At 36.3% G+C, this 16,629-nt stretch overlaps 1 long non-coding RNA gene and 1 pseudogene across 2 annotated transcripts in view; one reads left to right on the forward strand and one right to left on the reverse strand.

Annotated features, from left to right (window-relative positions):
- Window positions 1-14,004, forward strand: part of LOC126623723 (uncharacterized) — a 52,071-nt gene extending 38,067 nt beyond the window's left edge. For both annotated transcript variants that reach the window (XR_007623848.1, XR_007623847.1), the window contains exon 2: window positions 13,956-14,004. This is a non-coding gene — a long non-coding RNA (uncharacterized LOC126623723). The remainder of the gene's footprint in view (window positions 1-13,955) is intronic.
- On the reverse strand, window positions 12,100-15,631 carry LOC126623722 (beta-glucosidase 12-like; annotated as a pseudogene).
- Window positions 15,632-16,629: the final 998 nt, after the last annotated feature.

Below are 16,629 nucleotides of genomic sequence, written 5' to 3' on the forward strand. Positions count from 1 at the left end.
AATATGCTGGTAGCTTCAGCCATGAGTATTCTTTTTGCATTGTGACATATTACAAAACAGTACTCAGGGCCTTCAAGTGGGTGTTAACATACACTTTTCCCCTTTGGGATGTGTTACAATGTGCCTTGGCAACTCTCCATTATTCTCATCCACTTGGTAATGAAGGAACTCACCTTAATATCACCAACCAAGTTATGAAAGGCACAACTCGTACTCTTATAAATAATTTTATCCTTTGACAAATTACCACATTTTCCACCAACTAGGTAATGAAGGAATTCACCTTTGTAGCACTAGCTAGGTGATGAAAAGTACAACCAGTACTCCACTCTTCTCACTAACCAGGGAATGAAGGAATTCACCTTGTATCACCAACCAGGTGATGAAGGGTACTACCCATACTCTAATAAACAATTTTATTGTTCAACAGTAGCGATGCTTCAATAAGCCAACAAAGGCTTCTCTGCATGTGTAATACTTTGACAAGTCTGAAGCTTTATTATTAAGCTAGAAAGCTACATATCGTATATAAAGGCTAAACTTTTACAAGATTATTTGACATCAACATGTGAAGCGGTCACGTGCAATACACTTAAGCCCTCTTACAACCCCAATGTGGGTTCTGAATGCCACTGTTGGGAGGTCAATCAATTTATATAGCTTCCAAAGGGCTTCAAGCAACACATAGGCTTCAACTCTTTAGTGGCTTAATTTGCACCATGCAGTATAAAGTGTTATTAACATCTCCTTTTAACTGTACGAGAAGGTCAAACATTGTAGCTTTGATAAATTAGTTGGGTTTCCATGGATATGGTTTAAAGGAAACTCATTTATAGGTTCTCTAAAAGCCTCATGCATTTTCTACTCCAACATTTACAAGAACTCTGAAGTCGGAAGCTTCAATAACCTATATAGCCACCTTTACAACATACAAGTATTATATCTTAGCTTTACTTACCAATGATGGTAAATGGAAACTTCAGTAGGTAATGCACACTAGTGTCCAAGGAAAAATCATATTGTGCCAATTCTCTAACTCTTCAACAACGTGAGAATAAACTAACAAAAGATTGCTTCGCACATTCTTGATCAAGACTGTGCGAAGCAAAATCAATTTATATCTTTCCCCCAAACCTTCAATTACTACAACATTTGGTTTGTCTCACACACGTGGAAGCAAATCTATTTATGTGGTCACTCCTACATTTTCTTGTCTCTAGTTCAAAAGGGGGGGGGGGGTGGAAGAGAGGCTAAAAAAAATTCTACATTAATTAATAATTAATAGTAGTTTTAATAATTATTGATTATTAATTAAGAAATTAATTAATTATTTTATGACTTGTGTAGGAGGCCAACAAAGCTTCGACACATAGGATACAACTACAACTTGTAGAAAGCTTCGCACACTCTTGATCAAGAGTGTGCGAAGCAACATCAATATATGGAGTGGTTGAAGCTTGAAAAAAACTTCTACCTTTCAAGCTAAGTGTCCACAAAAAAAAAAAAAAAAAAAAAAAAAAAACTTCAACCACTCAAGCTATGTGCCTAAAGGAAAAAGCTTCAACCACTCAAGCTATGTGTCCAAAGGAAAGTATTTCAACCACTCAAGATATGTGCCCAAAGGAAAAAGCTTTAACCACTCAAGCTATGTGTCCAAAGGAAAAAGCTTCAACCACTCAAGCTATGTGTCCAAAGGAAAAAGCTTCAACCACTCGAGCTATGCGCCCAAAGGCTTCAACCATTCAAGCCATTTGTCCAAAGGAAAATGCTTCAACCACTCAAGTTATATACATACACAAAGGAAAATGCTTCAACCACTCAAGTTGTGTACACAAAGGAAAAAACTTCAACCAGACTTTCTTTTCTCAACAAAAAAAAAAAGAATTGGGCTTAAGAAAAAAATATATATGTACTTAGGCTACATCCAAAAAAAAAGAAGAAAGAATTTTTAAAGTCTTTTTTCTTGAATGACTCGGGAAATATAAGACACCTCCCATTATATGCTAATACACTTTAGTACTCAAAAGTTTCGTGAGTACTCAGCAACATGGGTTTTGAAAGTCCCCATCAGAGAAGCTTTCCTCACTCGGGAACTTGGGGGAGCACTATTTGTTCCATACTTCACCACCCCCAAAACTACTAAGCACCGGTCAACTCCATACCTTCAAGGACCCACTTAAGAGTTCATGTGGAGGCACCATTGTCAAAGCACACGAGTTTCTCTCCAATCAAAAGACCAATCACAACATGACACGCGTCAATATAAAAATAAAACTCCTAGAGTCCCACATCATCTGCGAACGGGAGCCAAACCCTCTCCTCAACTATACAAGGAGACCATTCTTGTACAATTAGTTCCTATTGCCATTATTCTTCTTAAACTCGTCCTTAGAACTCACTAATGATGATGATGCTTAAACTTATGTATTGTGTATAATCTTCACTATTAATGAGGACTCATCTACGCTCGTGGACGTAACCCAATTTAAGGTGAACCACATACATCTTATGTTGCTTCCCTACCTTTATCTCTGTACATATTATCCTCACCAGGTAACTGGAGCAACCATGCAAAGGTTTCAAACTTGACACTTTACGTCGTTCCAAAGTCTCACTGATTTTGTGCATCAACATTTATAACTAGTTTCATACAAGCAATTGAGCCCACGCGAGGCCGTGGGTTTTAAACAGTGTTAAACATGTGGAATATATTAAAATCTTTTAGCATCCTTATGTTCAACAAAGAATAAAAATAGATGTTTGTAATACACAGCAAAAGTTTAAAACTCTCTAATTCTTCTTTCTAAGTAAATTTGACAAATACGGACAATCCAATCTTCGACCAACTCAAACGTATACCTTTTCTTTTCTTCTATCAAAATTTTCATGTCACCCATGGTCATATGCAAAGCTAGCTAACTAAAAACATTTGTGTTAAGTTGTGCACAAAGTTGAGTACGCTTTAATTGAAAAAATAATCACTAATACAATTAGGCAAGAAGGGGAAGGAGACTATCCTGAGGAGCTAGAAATATTTTGACTTCAACAAGAAGATATTGACAAGGTTTTACATACGAACCCGCAAGCACCAAGCTGGGGTATCAACTCCAAAAAAAAATGATAACTTATTACAATATGGTATTTATTCCTGAACCCAAACTGGGACCAGAACTATTTATGACTATAAATAAGTTATTGTTATAAACTTATTATTTAAGTTTGATTATATATATCCTAGATTAGATTTTATTCTAGTTATTCTTCCCTATTAGGACTTGTAATCCTTAGGGGAGAAAGATTTCTTCCCTCTCTTATTACTATAAATAAAGGCACTGTGTAGGGGGAATAAAACATCCTCTACACAACCCTACAAACACATCTCTCTCTCCCTCTCTCTATATTTTCTCTGTGTCGTTGGGCCTCTCTCTCTATCAGTTAAATATAGGCCACAACACATTATCAGCACGCTCCTACTGATGCGCTTAGGAATCTGACGTACAAGTTTTCTACATCAAACCAGTTCATCAATATCATCACGCTATCAGATTCTTTCAAAACAACAGTTTTTATCTCAATATTTTTGCAGCCCTAAGAGCATGAACATGTCATAATGCATGACCTGACTTTATGTTTTTCGAATTTTAGATTCTACATAAATTGTGTATGCATTATATTCATAATTGTCGAATTATGTGAATTGATATTTCCATGAATTGCATCATATATTTGTGCATGCATTAAATTATATGTTGAATATGCATCAAATTTCATTAATTTTATAATCTGGAATTGAATTAAAATAAATTATTTTTTTAGCGTTTCGTTGAAACCTAACCATGTTGTATGGGCCACCCCCTTCCTCGAGCTGAGAAACTCAATCTTAGAGCCACAGTTCCAGGTCCTAACCCTAAACCTGATGCCCAAACGACGTCGCATCTCCTGCACTGTTAAGTAGCATGGCCTGCAGCCATGCCTAGCCACCATGGCTACCCTCCCAAATAACCTGAAGTTGTCACCGACGAGTCTTGACCTAGATTAGTTTAAATTTCATCGGTTTTTCTTTCGAAATCCTGATTTAATTTTTAGGGTTCCTAAACACAACGTTGAGAGTTTTTACTTTCTGTTCAAATTTTTGGGTTACCGTTGAACCCATGGTCGTCACCGTGATTTGTTTGCACCACGATGTGACCACCAGAAGTGGTGGCGCCGATTTTCTTCTCTACTGAGCTTACCCAGCTCACGCTGGGGTGCTTGGATAAAAAAACCCAAACCCATATAAGCTTGGACTGTCTCTCGGCAAGCACTAGCCCTTTGGGCTTTAACGCTTTTCTCGGCCCAACATCGGCCTATTGGCCATGATGTTCCCACCATAATGGATCCCAACCATTATAGTGGTGTATTCATGTTTGTATTGCACATGAGTTGTGCCCTTATTTGGGTCATAGCTTTCTGGGCTTGCATTTGCAGCCCATGTTTGTGCATATGGGCTTCTTACTCAAAGTCTAGCCCGCGAATGACACCAGCCTAATTAGGCTTTGGTGTCTTTGTGTCCACACCGTAGCAAAACGCAGCCCTCATAGGGCTCTCCAGGTTCCCTACACCTAACCGTACTAGATCATATCCCGTAGCTTATGAATCGGTGCACCTAGCCTGCAACGCACTCTATCGTGCGCTCTGAGAACTGCCTGTAGCCCAACTGAGCCCAACCTATCCCAATTGTTGGGCTTGCGCCTCACATTTCAAATTACTTTGGCAACCCATGGGCTTTGGTCTATTATTTTGGGCCTCGAGTTTAAATGCTTATTTTTTTAGGCCCTATGGGTTTTTATATTTTTTTTCACCCAACCTTTAATTTTGGCCTGAAGTCCAAATAATTAATTCAATTATTATCATAGGCCCCAAAGACCTACTTGTATATATTTGTTGCATATTTCTGTATATATATGTGTTTGTTTGCAGGTACTATGAACTTGAAGTTCATAAACTTTTCTCGAAAAAAATAAATTGAATGAATTTAAGTTTTCAAACTTTTATGCATGTGACTGGTTCAATTAATTTTATTCTAGGTATGACTAGTGGGAAAGTTAGTTGACTGGAAGATAGTGGAACCACGCACACCGTTTTGCATGAACGCATCTATTTTACTAACTTTGTACCTAAGAATGCACATTTGACAACCCTCTCAGGTCCATCCAACCTGATCGAAGGATACGAAAAGGCCCGTATAATGTTGTCCAATGGCACTATTTTGACCATTCAAGAGGCACTTTATTCTCCATGTTCTGGAAGAACGTTGTTGAGCATTAAAGATATTCTAGACAATAATTACCACTCTGAAACCTATGTAGAAAACAAAGTTGAATTTCTGTGCATAACTTCCTACGAATATGTCCAGAAGCGTATAGAAAGCCACTATGTTGCAAGCCCTACCTCTAGGACCATGCAAGAAATTATACTTTGGCATGATTGTTTGGAACACCCTGGACGAACAGTGATGCGCCGTATCTTCAAATAATCACACAGGCATCCACTAACCCAAAGTTTAGGTTCAATTTAAGGAATCGCATGTCAAACTTGCCATGTGGGAAAACTTATTATTAAGCCTTCTTATGACAAGATTCATTTGAATCCTCCTATTTTTCCACAAAGCATTCAATGGGACATTTTTGGACCGATTCACCCTCCATATGGACCATTTAGATATTTTATGGTATTAGTTGACGCTTCCACATGTTGGTCACATGTGTGCTTGTTATCGACAAGAAACGATGCCTTTTCCACATTGGTGGCTCAAATTAACAAGCTTAGGGCTCACTACCCTGATTATCCAATCAAAACTATTTGATTGGCTAATGCTTGAGAATTCACATCTAAAACTTATGATGACTATTGCATGTCGATTGGGGTTGAAGCTGAACAACCAATACCCCATCTTTATACCCACAACGACTTGGCAAAGGCATTCATTAAGCCTTTACAAATGCTTGCTCGATCGTTGGTCATACGTACCAAGCTCTTGATCGCTGCTTGGGGACATGCAATAATGCACGCAACCATGTTGGTCCCCCTGAAGCCTGTTGTGACCCAACCAAATAGCGCTTTTCAGTTGGTTACGAGATACGAACCAGAAATATCGCATCTGCGCATTTTTGTTTGTCCAGTCTATATGCCAATTTTGCCGCCTTTACATACAAAAATGGGGCTTAAGTGAATGATGAGAATCTATGTTGGATATGATTCTCCTTCGATCATTTGTTACTTAGAACCTTTGACAAGCGATCTGTTTACCTCTCATTTCACGAATTGTCACTTCCATGAGACAATCTTCCCGTTGTTAGGGGGAGATAAGAACGACGCTAATTATTATGGACGACTCCCACTTTGTCTCATTTAGATCCCCGCACCACTCAGTCAGAGATTGAAATGCAGCGAACATTAGATCTTGAGAGTGTAGCTTAAAACATGCCAGATCTTTTCACCAATCTAGCGCGTGACGAGATCACATATTCCATCTGCAAATGTGCCTGCAAAGATAGATGTACCAAATGTACGACGACTTTCACTCCCGGAGGCCTGGGATGCCAATTTGGCTGATCCACGTACATTAGCGGTTAGTCAATCATCTACCCCTACACATAAGTGTAGCAGACCACTTGGTCCAAATGATTCACACCCCCGGAAGAGGAAACCCACGACACAAGCATCTGAAGAGCCTACCGTGAATTCGACCGTCACCTACTCATTATATCCAACTCATGAGTAAATTCTAGATTACAGAAGTGTCCTTAAAGAGACGAATCTACCTCCTAAGAATCATGAGATTTCGGTCCATTATGCTAGCTTGTATGATGTTTGGTGTAGAAATGAGATGATCGTCGATGATGCATTAGCATATGCAGTAGCTACTGAGATCATGTTGAGTGATGACATTAACCTCATTTTGTTGATGAATGTCAACGTAGAACTGATTGGTCAAACTAAAAACAAGCAATCCAAGTCAAGTTCGATTTGCTTGCGAAACGTAAGGTGTTTGGACATGTAGCTCCTGCTCTTCCATATGTGAAGCCCGTTGGCTACAAGTGGGTTTTCATTCGAAATCGTAATAAGAAGAACGAAATTGTACGTTACAAAGCTCCTCTAGCACAAGGCTTCTCACAATGCCCTGGGATTGACTATGACAAAACTTATTCACCCGTTCTAGATGTGATTACTTTTCGCTACCATATTAGTTTGGTAGTTTTCGAAAAACTGAGTATGCAGCTGATGGATGTAGTAATTGTGTATCTCTATGGGGATCTTGATATGGAAATTTATATGAAAGTTCTCGAAGAATTTACATTAACTGGATCAAATATTTCCAAACCCCAGAACACTCTCTTAATTCAGCTGAGGCGTTTACTGTATGGTTTAAAGCAATCTGGAAGAATGTGGTATAATCATCTAAGTAAGTATTTGACTAGTCAGGGATATGTGAACAATGAACTATGCCCTTGTGTGTTCATTAAGAAGTCACTTTCTGGTTTTGCGATTGTTGTAGTATATGTCGATGACATGAATCTCATTGGAACTCCTTAAGAGCTCGCGAAAACTAGTGCACACCTGAAGTAGGAGTTTGAGATGAAAGATCAATCGGTCTCGAGATAGAGCACCGTTCGGATGGAATCTTAGTACATCAATCGAACTACACCCAAAAGGTGTTGAGCCGCTTTGATGAGGATAAAGCAAAGCCTTCAAGTACTCATATGGTTGTTCGATCGCTGGATGCACAACGAGATCCATTCCATTTGAAGAAGGATGATGAAGAGATTTTGGAGCCTGAAGTTCCTTATTTAAGTGTGATAGGTGCTTTATTGTACTTAGCTTAATGCACTATGCCCGACATCTCTTCGCTGTTAATCTTTTGGCAAGATACAATAATGTACCAGCACCTAGACACTGGACTGGTGTTAAAGACATCTTTTGCTACCTTAAGGGTACCACTAATTTGGGCTTGTTCTATCCTACGAATCCTCGAATGATGCCATACCCGTTTATCTCGAGTTGATTCTCACCTTGTTGGTTATGCCGACGCAGGATACTTATCTTATCCTCACAAAGCGCTTTCTCAAACCGGTTATGTCTTTACCATTGGAGACACCGCAATCTCTTAGAAGTCAACTAAACAGACCTTAGTTTCCACTTCATCTAACAATGCTAAAATTCTCACCATACACGAAGCAACTCAAGAATGCTTCTGGTTGAGAGCAGTTGTGGGCCATATTCGAAGCTCCTGGGATCTTTACCATGTCGTTGACTTCCCGACGACGATCTATGAAGACAACGTATGCATCGAATAGCTTAACAAGGGTTACATCAAAAGAGACAACACCAAGCACATTGCATCGAAGTGCTTCTTCTCACATCAACAACAAGAGTATCAGAAGATTGAAGTCACGCAAATTCATTCACAAGATAATCTGGCCAACCTCTTCACCAAATCACTACCAAAGGCGAAGTTTCATAAGCTTGTTCAAGGAATTGGTATGCATAAACTTTCTGAGTTGTAACGTTGTTAGTTTTCTTTAGAAATATGTCAAACTCAGGGGGAGTATCCTGAAGTATACTTGCTTGATCTTAATGTATTCTTTTGACGAGGCACTCATCTTGGGTTGATCATATCCCTGATGACATCCCGTAGACATTTCATTTAACTTTGCATTGCTCACACACTTTTCTGTAATTATGGATTTTGTCCCTATTGGGGTTTTTACCATAGCCTTAAGGTTTTTGTGATACTTACTTCCTTATGTAAGATCCTACCTTATTAAGACTAACATGTTCCCATAATCAATGCCGACACTCTTCATGATGTCGAATCTACTTGAGTATTTACACACTCAAGGGGGAGTGTTATAAACTTCTTATTTAAGTGTGATTGTGTAAATCCTAATTTAGATTTGATTCTAGTTATTCTTCCCTATTAGGACTTGTATTCCTTGGAGGAGAAGGATTTCTTCCCACCCTTATTATTATAAATAAAGGCACTGCGTAGGGGGAATAACACATCCTCTACACAACGCTACAAACACATCTCTCTCTATATATTTTCTCTGTGTCATCGGCCACCTCTCCATGTCAGTTAAATATAGGCCACAATAGTTATTCCTTTATAAAGAGAGGTTTTACTGTAGCATTCACAGCTTTTATAGCTTTTCATTGAATTATTAAATCTCAAAGAATACTTGCATTATTGAAAGGAAATACAAATGCATAAGGAATTGAAATACAAATACATAAAAAGGAAAATTATCCACTTAAATGTTTATAATGAACAATAACTTTCTTTGAATTTCTTCAATTCTTCTTAAGCAAATTTTTGAACCAGTGTGCAGAGAGTTTTGGATGTCTTTTCAGCCCATCATTATAATCCACATAGTTTAAACCAAACCGGACTGTGTATCCAGAATCCCATTCAAATTCGTCCAACAATGTCCATGGAAAGTATCCCTTCACTTTCGCATGAGCTAGTACGTGTTACAATGTGTTACAATGTGCCTCGACAAATCGTCGTTATTCTCACCCACTTGGTAATGAAGGACCTCAACTTTGTATCACCAACCAGGTGATGAAAGGTACAACTCATACTCTAAGAAATATTTTTTTTTTCCTTTGGCAACTTACCACCCTTTCCACCAACTAGGTAATGAAGGAACTCACCTTTATAGCACTAACTAGGGATGGAAAGTACAACCAGTACTCCAATTTTTTCACTAACCAGGTAATGAAGTAACTCACCTTGTATCACCAACCAGGTGATGAAGGGTACTACCCGTACTCTAATAAATAATTTTATCGTTTAACAGTAGCAATGCTTTAATAACCCAACAAAGGCTTATGTGCATGTGTAATACTTTGACAAGTCTGAAGCTTTATTAACCTAGAAAGCTACATATCGTATATAAAGGCTAACGTTTTACAAGACTATTTGACATCAACATGTGAAGTGATCACTTGCAAAACTCTTCAGCCCTCTTACATCTGCTTCAAATATTTTTCTCTTCAACAATGCAAACACTACAACCTCAATCTAGGTTATGAAGGCCACTACTAGGTGGTCAATCAATTTATATAGCTTCCAGAAGGCTTCAACCAACACATAGGCTTCAACTCTTCAGTGGCTTAATTTGTACCATGCAATATGAAGCGTTATTAACATCTCCTTCAATTGTACCAGAAGGTCAAACATTGTAGCTTTGAAAAATTAGTTGGGTTCCCATGGATATGGTTCGAAGGAAACTCATTTATAGGCTTTCTAAAAGCCTCAGGCATTTTCACTCCAACATTTACAAGAACTTCTACGTCACAAGCTTCGATAACCTATATAGCCACCTTGACAACATGCAAGTATTATATCTTAACTTTACTTAACAACGATGGAAAATGGAAACTTTGGTCGGTAATGCATACTAGTGTCCAAGGAAAAATCATATTGTGCCAATTCTCTAACTCTTCAACAACGCGAGAATGACCTAACAAAAAGTTGCTTCGCACACTCTTGCTCAAGACTGTGCAAAACAAAATCAATTTATATGTTTCCTCCGAACCTTCAATTACTACAACATCTGGTTTGCCTCACACACATGGAAACAAATCTATTTATGTGGTCACGGAGGAGGCCAACAAAGCTTCGACGCATAAGATACAACTACAACTTGTAGAAAACTTCGCACACTCTTGATCAAGAGTGTGCGAAGCAAGATCAATATATGGAGTGGTTGAAGCTTGAAAAAACTTCTACCTTTAAGCTAAGTGTCCACAGAAAAAAGTTTCAACCACACAAGATATGTGCCCAAAGGAAAAAGCTTCAACCACTCAAGGTATGTATCCAATGGAAAAAGTTGCAGCCACTCAAGCTATGCGCCCAAAGGAAAAAAGCTTCAACCACTTAAACTATGTGTCCAAAGGAGAAAGCTTTGGCCACTCAAGCTATGCGCCCAAAGGAAAAAGCTTCAACCACTCAAGCTATGTGTCCAAAGGAAAAAGTGTCGGTCACTTAAGCTATGTGCCCAAAGTAAAAAAACTTCAACCATTCAAGCCATTTGTCCAAAGGAAAAAGCTTCAAGCACTTAAGTTATATACACAAATGAAAAAACTTCAACTAGATTTTCTTTTCCCACCAAAAAAAGAAAGAAGGAATTGGACTTAAGAAAACAAATATATATGTACTTGGGCTACATCCAAAAAAAAAAAGAGGAAAGAATTTTTAAAGTCTTTTATCTTCAATGACTCGGGAAATATAAGACACCTCCTTCGATAATCCTCATCAATAAGACTCTTATCAACTATACAAGGAGACCGTGCTTGTACAATTAATTCCTAATGTCATTTTGTGCTTAAACTCGTCATTAGAACTCACTAATGATGATTATGCTTAAACTTATGTCTAGTGTAAAATCTTCACTATTAATGAGGACTCCTCTACCCTCGTGGACGTAGCCCAATTTAAGGTGAACCACGTACATCTTGTGTTGCTTCCCTACCTCTATCTTTTTACATATTATCCTCACCAAGTCATGGAGCTACCTTGCAATGGTTCCAAACTTGACATTTTATGTCGTTCCAAAGTCTCACTGATTTTGTGCAACAACATTTGTAAATAGTTTCTTACAAGCAATTGAGCCCGCGCGATGACGTGAGCTTTAAAACTGTGTTAAACAGGTGGAATATATTAAAATCTATTAGCATCCTTATGTTCAACAAAGAATAAAAAATAGATGTTTGTAATATATAGCAAAAGTTTTAAAACTCTTTAATTCTTCTTTCTAATTAAATTTGACAAATACGTACAATCCAACCTTCGACCAATTCAAGCGTATACATTTTCTTTTCTTCTATCAAATTTGTCATATCACCCAAGGTCATATGCAAAGCTAGCTAACTAAAAACATTTGTGTTAAGTTGTGCAAAAAGTTGAGTACGCTTTAATTGAAAAAAATAATCACGAATACAATTAAGCAAGAAGGGGAAGGAGATAATCCTGAGGAGCTAGAAATATTTTGACTTCAACAAGAACCCAAACTATTTATGATTATAAGTAAGTTATTCCTTTATATAGAGAGGTTTTACTGTAGCATTCACAGCTCCTTTAGCTTTTTATTAATTTATTGAATCTCAAAGAATACTTACATTATTGAAAAGAAATACAAATGCAAAAGGAATTGAAATACAAATACATAAACAGGAAAATTATTCACTTAAATGTTTATAATGAACAATAACTTTCTTTTAATTTCTTCAATTCTTCTTAAGCAAATTTTTGAACCAGTGTGCTGAGAGTTTTGGGTGTCTTTTCAGCCCATCATTATAATCCACGTAGTTTAAACCAAATCGGACGATGTATCCAAAAGACCATTCAAAGTCATCCAATAATGTCCATGGAAAGTATCCCTTCACTTTCGCACCATTTCTGCACACACATACACAAATGTTCAAATGGATTAGGTCAATATAATGATTATATAACAGTAACTTAAGAAGGCTAGGCAGCATATAGCCTTAATTAATTTGTTAATAACTACTTACTTGATCGCCGCTTGAAGGTAACACAGGTGACGGTAATGGTAGTCAATTCTACTAGTATCATGAAGAGCCTCATCAAGTGATAGTTCTAGATTATTTGACTCTAATACACCTACGTAGATATATTATTGCACAAAAAATTAAATTTAGTTTTTCCTCTAAAAATATAAAAAACGTGTACTTTCATTTTACACCATTATAAATATGTGAAACTTTTGAAATTAATCAAGGCTTAAAAGTATGTATTACATACCATTCTCAGTAATATAAATTAGTGGATCATTATATTTTTCCTTTGTGTAGAGCACAAGATCGTGAATTCCTTTTGGATATACATATAACCAATCTGAAGCCTGCAACACCATTTCAGGATAATACGTAAATGTTGGGGAAACAAAACTAATCCTCCAAATGCAAATAGCTCAAAATGATAAATTTGAGTTATACCTGTGGACCAATAAGTACTCCATCAAGCTCAGCTGCCACAATATTTACAAACATTAGAATACAATCGGTGTAAATATTAGAATATAATTAATATAATTCAGAAGTTAAACTTGGTCAAGAAGAAAAGAGAACTTAAGCTATTCGAAGCAAGTTTCCTTTGGCACTCACTTGTAAGATCAGCTCGAGGATCTGTTACGTAGCTTGCCGGTTGTGAATTGTTCGTAGGTGTACTAGTTGTGTATCTAGCAGTATAATAATTTATTCCAAGAAAATCAAATGATCCGTTTAGCAACTTGGATTGTTCTTTTGTGAATTTTGGCAATCTTTTTCCAACAATTGATCGCATGCTGTGTGGATAGTCACCACTTGTTAAAGGGTCCAAAAACCTACAAAACAAGAAAATTCCAAATATTAGCCTAATTATAGCATTATAGATAAATAGTACTGCTAGCTAGGTAGTATCAATGTTACAAGTCATAAGCAAACATGATGTAATTGGGTTTATGTATAATTTAATAAGACACTTGCCATCCAAACATAAAATCCAAAGATCGTAAGGCAACATCTTTATCTTGCTTTGACTCCGAAGCAGGCTCAAACCAGTATGACACCAATGTTATCCCTATCAAGCCTTTCTGAGATGCCTACACAAATATATGAATTTTGGTTGAATAAATAGGAGTTATAGAAAAAGATACAACCATTAGATTATCTTACTACTGAGAGTATTCCCTCTTGTATTACAACTCAATAATAAAGATTCATATAGAATTCTCGATTAGGAGCCAATAATCTGACCCAAAAAACAAAATAAAAAAAATTAAAAAAAAAAACAGTTATTGAACCTGATATCTATTCCTGTACAATTCTACAGCTGCTCCATGAGCAAGAAGAATGTGGTGTGTCAACAAGTATGGTTCAATGGCTGAATCTCCACCGGTGCAGTTTAGGTTTTGCCAAGAAGAGCAGCGTCCCGGTGCTAGAGTCCCAACAGCATAACCCATGCTACTAAAAGTATATGGCTCATTTACCGTGAACCAGTGCTTGACTCGATCACCAAATTCCTTATAACAAAGTTCTGCATAGTCTTTAAAATGATCGCTGCAGATACAAATTTATGTTACCTATATTAGTACGTATTTTATCAAATTATCAATGAGAAAATAAATTTTGTTCACTTACACAATACGAGGGCTTAAGAAACCACCATATTCATCTTCTAAAGCTTGGCGAACATCCCAATGAAAGAGTGTTACAAACGGCTTTAAACCTATAATACATGATCAGTAAAATCAAATTAAATGTCTGATTGAATGCTGTTCTAAAAAATCATGTAATAATTGTTTAAGGTAGGATGATTAACCATTGCGTATGAGTTCATTGATGAGATTGTTGTATAATCAATTCCTTTCCTGTTAACGCCACCACTAAACGTTCCATCTAATTAGAACAAAAATAACAAGAAAAAAAGGGTTACTCAGTAGATAACTCAATCACTTTATTTTAGTTAAAAGTATATAAAGATAATAATTTTCTTGTAGGAAAAATAATTCGTGTGCACAATATTGACATTGGTCCCAACCAAATATAAGGATGTGGAGCAACTTACTTGGTAATAATCTGGACCATGAAATAGAGAATCTGGAAGCATCCAATTCCATATCCTTCATAATCCCCACATCTTCCTAGAATGACAAAAGTTTAAAATTAAATATTGAGGATCTCATTATATATATTGTTTTTTTTTAATTTTTTATTTTGATTTTTAGTAAACGCTCCAATTTAATATGTTAACGTGTGCCCTTCCAGTATAAAGGGTCAAGAGACAAAGTTATGAGGTTCTAGACCTTATAGCGGTGATATTGATCTATAGCAACGTCTCCGTTACTATCACCATCGATTTTTTCTGCAGTTATTCAAAAACAAAATGGTGAAATCCATATACTGTGCAAAGTAGTTTATATGCGTGCGCATTGATGAAGTATATACATATATTGTACATATCACATGACCACGTACTGTTGGTCTCCCAACAAAGTGCATGGTTATTAGAGAGGTTGGAGTTTACTTGTCCTCACGAAGAAAAGAATGAGGTGCTATTTATACTCCTTTGAAATGAAGTAGCAAAAGTTTTCATATTACCAATTGATTAAATCACAGACCTGGATGTTTGTGGGTGTAGGTATCCCATATGCTTGGTCCTCTTCCATCTTCTTTTACTGCACCTTCATACTGAAATATACATACATGCATATACGTAAGAGTACTACTACACACGCAAGGAAGATGTCAACATTATAAATCATGCATGGATGCTAACTGCATGTACAAAATACACCAAAAATATGGCAAATAATCCCAGAAGATATATATATATATATATATATAATACATATATATACTGACCTGGTAAGATGCGGAACCTGTGCCAAATATGAACCTTGGTTCAAAACTGCTGCGATTGAGAAATTCGCAATGAACAGGTGGATCCGTATTAGTTGCTTTGCTATTTGTCAATGCAAAGCCAATGACTAGCAGCACAACAAAGAGCAAAGATCGTGAATATTTCACTGCCATAATCGGGAGTTTTGATATCGATCGAGATAATTAAGTTATCTCCTCCTGGAATATTGCATGGGGTTTATATAGAGAAACAGAGGAAGGGATATGGTGTCTACGTACTAGCTCATGAGAATAGTAAAGGGCTAAAATTTGTAAACAAAATTGGCTTTGAAAGTCCTAGTTTAAAGACCAAGTCATGGTCTGTAGTTTCAAAGAAAGCACGTTTCAGGTACCCAAAAGTTACGTACGTACGTAAAAGAATGGATAATCCTTGCGTTCCACCAATGAGGAATGCACATATTCTACAAATATTATATCGTAATCGTTCAGTTTCTTAATCTTTATTTGAAGATCATCTAAACAAAAAGAATTATTTGAATATGAGATCGTTTAGTCATTTAAATATATGAACTCAATCGACAATATTGATACTAAGTAAAAGATTTATAATGAACTATTCATTTTATTGATATACGTGGATAATTAAACCGTCTTCAATTTGAATAGTTTTTTGTATATATAATATTCAAATTAAGATTAAGAAATTAATAACTTATACTATATATATATATATATATATATATATATATATATATATATATATATATATATATATATATATATAATTATTCCTTGAGTTGAAAAGTAAGATAATGTACACAACTGTTCGATCAATCTCATCTTAATTTGAAATGATCAATCCTTGAGTTACCCTTGAGTTTTCCAGAAAAACAAAATATTAACTGCATTAGGAAACAAAGAGTCTTTTATCTGCATGTTTATATTATGTTGAAGGCATAACTTTTGAAGTTGAATATGGAAGATTAGCTACAAAGACTTGTTCAAACAGTAGAAAATTATTTGACCCAACAAAAAAGTAGAAATTTATGACCAGAATTCTTTACGCAAGTACATAATCGATAAAGATGAAGAATTTAATCTTGATCTTTTTCTTCTTGTGAGAGTTTTAATATTGAATCTGTAAACCCAATAGTTTTGTGAAATTGTCTTTCCACGCTAATTAAGAAGGCATCGAAATAGCTAGGTTCTCAAGTTGGCTAT

This window comes from Malus sylvestris, chromosome 5 (assembly GCF_916048215.2).
Source record: "Malus sylvestris chromosome 5, drMalSylv7.2, whole genome shotgun sequence".
In the NCBI taxonomy this organism is placed as follows: domain Eukaryota; kingdom Viridiplantae; phylum Streptophyta; class Magnoliopsida; order Rosales; family Rosaceae; genus Malus; species Malus sylvestris.